General features: G+C 39.8%; 1 protein-coding gene across 1 annotated transcript in view; it reads left to right on the top strand.

The window, feature by feature from the left end:
• The first annotated feature begins 4561 nt into the window (after positions 1-4561).
• The window catches only part of LOC115381319 (NLR family CARD domain-containing protein 3-like), a 77425-nt gene continuing 75986 nt past the window's right edge, over positions 4562-6000 (top strand). The window contains exon 1 of the mRNA XM_030082598.1: positions 4562-4602. The gene's annotated coding sequence lies outside the window, so the exon portion shown is untranslated. The remainder of the gene's footprint in view (positions 4603-6000) is intronic.

Raw genomic sequence — 6000 nt, 5'->3', positions numbered from 1 at the left:
AATGTACCATGCGTGGAGCGTAAAGTCGGGCTCTCGCCAGGCTCACAGCAGCCACAGTGCGGCTGCAGTCCGCTCCGGCATCGCTACAAAGCCGCGGTCCGGAAACTTTCAGCAAGGAGCCTATTTTTCCGCAGCCCTGTTGCGTCAATCTAAACAGAAGCAAGTTGGGTGCCAGAAAGAAAGTAGATACATGTTCCTAAATAAGTGATGTCAAAATAAAATCTGTGTCATGTTTTTGCCTTAACATTGTTTTTTGTAATTCTTCTGGTAGAATATATAACAAACAACGCGATCTAATCATTATATGCGTTAGAAGAATGAACAATGTTTTACTTGCTCATTGTAGAAAAGTCAAATGACACCATAATTGCACAAAATTGCACAATTGCTTATTTGACTACATATACACACACACATACGTGTATACACATGTTACACTGTGACGCTGTGACTGTGTATGAAAAGTGTATGAAAAGTGTATGAAAAGTATAAATATGTAAAAGTTAGAATATCACTGTAGGAGGTGTGGATAAAAGGGGTACGATTAAATAAGTTTAACTTCTTCCTACTCCTTTTTGAACATGTAGATCTGTAACACATGCAGGTTGTTGCTGCAGTCTTCATTTACTGTTCTGCCCCTCATATGTATGTGGATGTTATTTAGTTGTTTCAATATTTTAATGTGGTTTGTTTATGTTCATTGCCATGGCACCCCGTAGTCGGCGTGTCACCGGAAGTAGCCAGCGCGCCACCGGAAGTGGCGGGTGCACTAGCAGAAAACAGTAAGCTCCTGTGCCATGATCGGCTGCTTCATTTGAGCTCCAACCGTTGTCCTCCCTTTTGTGGTTCTCCTTCTCTCTCCCCTTCGCTGAGGCAACGTCTGTGAGTGTTTCTAATGCTGTTGTTTTACATTGTATCTTCTTTGGGTTGTGCTTTAGCTGCGATGCTAACTCGCGATAACTGTCGTATGCTAACTCGCGAATGCTAACTAGCGCGATGCTAACTCACGGATGCTAACTGGTAAATGCTAACACTAGTTAGTCTCATGTTTCATATTGTTAATAGCATTTAAGCTCTTTTGTAATTGCTTTGTTAGTTATGAGGCCAGAGTGGCTCAGCTGCACTGTGTATTGTGCATATGTGATGTGAAATGTAATGCAGTGTGTGACTCTGTATTGTTTATCTCAGTTTCACAGTATTCGTTAACTAAAAGTTGTTGTAGCATCCTTTATGTGTATTAATTTGGAGTTGTCAGACAAAAAATAATATGTGACGCTGTCCCTTTAAGAGTTGCGGTGCACCTCTCCCGAGCCGGAAGCTCAGTGCACGGAGCTGAAAGCTGGAGAAGACCTGAACAATGGTCTCAATGTAGCCTTACCACTTTTCAGAGTCAAAATTAAGACAGACTTTTTTTTTGCCAAATTTCATGAAAAATACTTTTACTCTTTAGCCTTACCACAATTGTGAGTCAACATAAACTTTTTTTTGCCAAATTTCATGGCAAATGGTCTTAATATATAACCTTACCACTTTTTTAAAGTCAAAATGAAAGACTTTTTTTTTTTGCCAAATTTCATGGCAAATGGTCTCAGTGTAGACTTACCACTTTTTTACAGGAAAAATTGAATTTTTTTTGCCAAATTTCATGAAATATGCTTTTACTATATAGCCTTACCACAATTTCGAGTCAAACTAAACTTTTGTTTTGCCAAATGTCATGAAAAATGGTCTTACCACTTTCTGAAAGTCAAAATTAATTAAAAAAAATGTTTTGCCAAATTTTGTGGGAAATAGTCTTTCTATAGCCTTACTACTTTTTTAGAGTCAAAATTTGGATGTTTTTTTTTTTTTTTTGCCAAATTTCATGGCAAATGGTCTTAATATATAAACTTACTACTTTTTTAAAGTCAAAATGAAAGATATTTTTTGCCAAATTTCATGACAAATAGTCTCAGTGTAGCCTTACCACTTTTTTACAGTAAAAATTAAAATGTTTTACCAAATTTCATGAAATATTGTTTTATTATAGCCGTACCACTTTTTTAGAGTCAAAATTTGTATAGTTTTTTTTTTTTTGTGCCAAATTTCATGGCAAATTTTCTTAATATATAACTTTACCATTTTTTTGAAGTCAAAGTTAATGACATATTTTTTTTTACAAAATTTCATGGCAAATGGTCTCAGTGTAGCCTTACCACTTTTTTAGAATCAAAATTTGGATAGTTCTTTTTTTGCCAAAATTCATGAAGAACGGTCTTACTATGGTCTTGCCACCTTTTTAAAGTCAAAATTAAAGACTTTTTTTTTTTCCAAATTTCATGGCAAATGGTCTGACTATAAAACTTTACCACTTTTTTAAAGTCAAAATGAATTTTTTTTTTTTTTTTTTTTGCTAAATTTGCTAAATTTCAGTAGCCTTACTACTTTTTACAGTAAAAATGAATTTTTTTTTGCCAAATTTCATGAAATATGGTCTTATGGCCGTGCCACTTTTTTTAAAGTTAAAATTAAAGACTTTTTTTTGCCAAATTTCACGAAAAATGCTTTTACTACATAGCCTTACCACTATTTTGCGTCAAAATTACCTTTTTTTTTTGCCAAATTTCATGGCAAATAGTCTTACCACTTTTTTAGAGTCAAAATTAAGAATTTTTTTTTTTTTTTTTTGCCAAATTTCATTAAAAAATAGTCTTACTATCACCTTACCACTTTTTACAAATTTCATGAAAAATGGTCTTACCACTTTTTTAGAGTCAAAATTAAGAAATATTTTTTTTTTTAAAGTGAATTTCTTTTGTTTCAACTTTTCCAGATGCACACCACCTGGTAAACAGAGCTTCCTTCCCTCCAGAAAACTCCACTAATGTCCTGTGGTCTGACTTCCAACAGCCTCTGAAACACTGTCTCCAGGCTTCTGGGACAGGCTCATAGGCACAATGGCAGCCATGACAGCCTCCCAGTCAGAGCTTTGACCAGGTATCAATGAGGAACAAACCTCAGGAGTTTTTCCAGTGAGCACACTGAAGTAACAGAGTCCACTCTGTCTTTGGCCAGGCCAAACTGCCAGCTGCTCCTTCATCGTGGGAGAAATATGACATCAAAACTTGAAACTGGAGGAGTTTGTCTACCAATTCTTACAATTCAATTTGGACTTAATCTCTAGTTCCCTCATTCTTTCCTCATGAACCAGACATAACTTCCACTTCTAACCTTCTGGACTTCAGCTCCAGCTCCCTGAAAGGCCCCGCCTGGTCTACCAGACTCTGGTCCAGACGCTTCCACTGTCTCAGACTCGTCAGCTTGGCTCGCCTCCTTTGGAAGTACAGCCCGTTCAGCCAGGTCAGAAATCAACTCACCCCTCAATTCTTGTTTACAGCATGTAGGAGGAACCTCAGGACCGTAAAGCTCAGCAACAGACAGTCGCTGAGCTTCAGTACAACAAAGAGATTTGTCCAAACTATGACCTTCATGAAAATCTGGCAAATCAAACTCCATCTATATATATATAAAACTCCAGCAGAAGTATACTAGACACATAAACCACTGACAAAGTTATCTCAAAGAACTCTGAAGCAGCTACAGGGAAGTCTTCAATCAATCAGGTTGAACGACCACACAGAAAACACCCTTCAAAAGGATTTCCAGTCACACAGTGAAATGGTTCATACAATACTCCAGACCTCACTAGAACTCAGCCTCTTGTTCTGTGTGTTACTGTGAAATGGAATAACTTACCTCTCCAATTTAAAAGTCCATTCCTGGTGTGGCATATTGTGAAATAAACTTGAAACTAGTGTGACTATATAGAGAGACTTTTTGATGGTTTCAAGCCTCCGAGGCCCAGCCTGCTCAGGTGTGCTGCATCATCCTGATTCTCAGGTAGCTCCGCCCACAGCTGCCTGCAGCAGAAACAAAGCCAGGGAGAGAGAGAGGAAGGCAGAGTATCACCAGGCCAGCCCACAGGCCGTCGCTTTCTAAAGAATGACTGAGTCCAGAAACACAGGATATACTGTTCTTCACAAAAGGCCAGTGGGGTTTATCCACAGTGCCAGCCATCAGGATCCTTGATCAACTGAAGCTCAAGGAAAATAACAGAAATACTTCTAACCATGTATTTCTAACCTCACATCGACCGTGCAGGCTCCCACATTATCCTATAACAATAAGAGGTTTTGTTGGACCGATGACATTACTGGATGAATTCAAGTATATCTTGGGTGTTTTTTAAATTCATACACTGTACCTCCCCACATTCTCCCTCAGCTGGTGTGCTGTGGAATCTGATTGGCTCAGAGAAGGAGACATTATTCCTGGTCTGGTCTCCCTCAGTCAGAATGTTAAAAATAAAGTGTGCTGACTTCTAAACTTGAACTCGTCTCACCTCATATCTAATAGAATATCAGACACTGTGTGACTGTGTGGGAGGGTTTATGGAGCCACGCCTTCTTCATGTCTCCACATGTTTGTGTGCTGCTGTGTGGCTGCTGGACTGGTTCCTGACGTCACTCTGAAGGTGGATTTAAACGGCGTCCTCACATCAGACACACTCAGACAGACAGCAGGACTGAGCGGAGACCAGCGGCAGCATGAAGCTGATCTGAGGTGAGGAACATGGAGATCTGTCTGACTGACTCTTCTGCTTTGTCTCAAAGCTTTTCTAACGTCAGGGTTTGATCTAAAGACTGTCACAATACAGAAAAGAGACTTTTGATTGACTGAGTGTGTTTGACAAAATGTCCCCACAACCATAGGAAAACCAGGCACAATGCCATTTGTGGGGACATTTTTTGGGTCTCGGAGGGGAAACAGTGTTTTCTTGACCATGTTGTTGCTACTGAAAAAAGTAAAAGGGCAAAAACATTTCTTTAGGGATAGGCTTTGTTTTGGTGTGGGTTAGGGTTAGGGTTAGGAGCTAGACATTAAAGGGAGTTAATGGAGGGTCCCCCCAAGAATAGCCATACCCAACTCTATGTGTGTGTGTGCGTGTGTGTGTGGACATTGTTCAGTGAAGCTGCGTCACTCCTGATGGTGTTTGCTGTCAGGTTACATTCCAGAAATGAGGCCAATCACGCCTCTTCTTTTGTGTGCAATCTGTCCTTAGGGGAATTTATTTTCCGTGATGAGGAAGAGGGAGTGGTTCAGTTCCAAGAAAACCTAAAACTTGGAGGAAGTGTCTTTTACTTACACACAAACACACACTCTCTTGATCTTGATTTTCAGTCTGAACACAGGCCGTGAAAGTGAGGCCTCACCATCCTTCTGACTCTCTGGGTTTTAAGCAGGAGGTGCTGGAAAGGTTCCCACATGGAGAACCAGCTCGTGTCGGCCAAGCCTTCATAGTGACGTTGCTTTTTGATGCTTGGATGTCGGCTCTTCCTCTCATTGTGAAGCAGAATTGCATTGTTCACCCACTAATGGGAACGTGAGCTGGTTTAGACCGTGGTGGGACTGGTGAGGTTTACCTGACTGATGATGAGTTGTTGCTGTAGTTTTCCTTCTGTGATTGGTCAGATTTCCCTGGTTTACTCCCACATTCCGCCGGATAGAATATAATCAGTCAAATCAAAATGGAGAAGCTGTACTTTATGAAATGGAGCAGAAAACTGCCCAGTTTTCCAACAATCACAGATCAAGGCAGCTGAGTTCTTTACTATTTCACTGTCCATGTACATGTTTGTGATGCTGATTGATCCTGATCACACCTGATCCCTGCTGATGGCACTTTATTGCAGCTGATCACTTTAGTCTTTCTGAGTTCACCACATCACAGCTGATTGTCGGTGATTGATTTTGATCACATCTGATTGTACCTGATCACATTTGATCGCATCTGAATGACACTGACCGCAAGTGACTGCAGTGATTACTCCCGATCACACTTGATGGCAGCTGATCACACCTGATCACAGCTAAACACAACTGATGGTTTAGTTTAGTTTTAGTTTAGTTTATTTGTTTCTTTCGTTTAAAACAACACAAAGACAATAAAGAAAAAAGATG

Source organism: Salarias fasciatus, chromosome 23, assembly GCF_902148845.1.
Source record: "Salarias fasciatus chromosome 23, fSalaFa1.1, whole genome shotgun sequence".
In the NCBI taxonomy this organism is placed as follows: domain Eukaryota; kingdom Metazoa; phylum Chordata; class Actinopteri; order Blenniiformes; family Blenniidae; genus Salarias; species Salarias fasciatus.
This window is presented reverse-complemented; position numbering and strand designations above follow the sequence as displayed.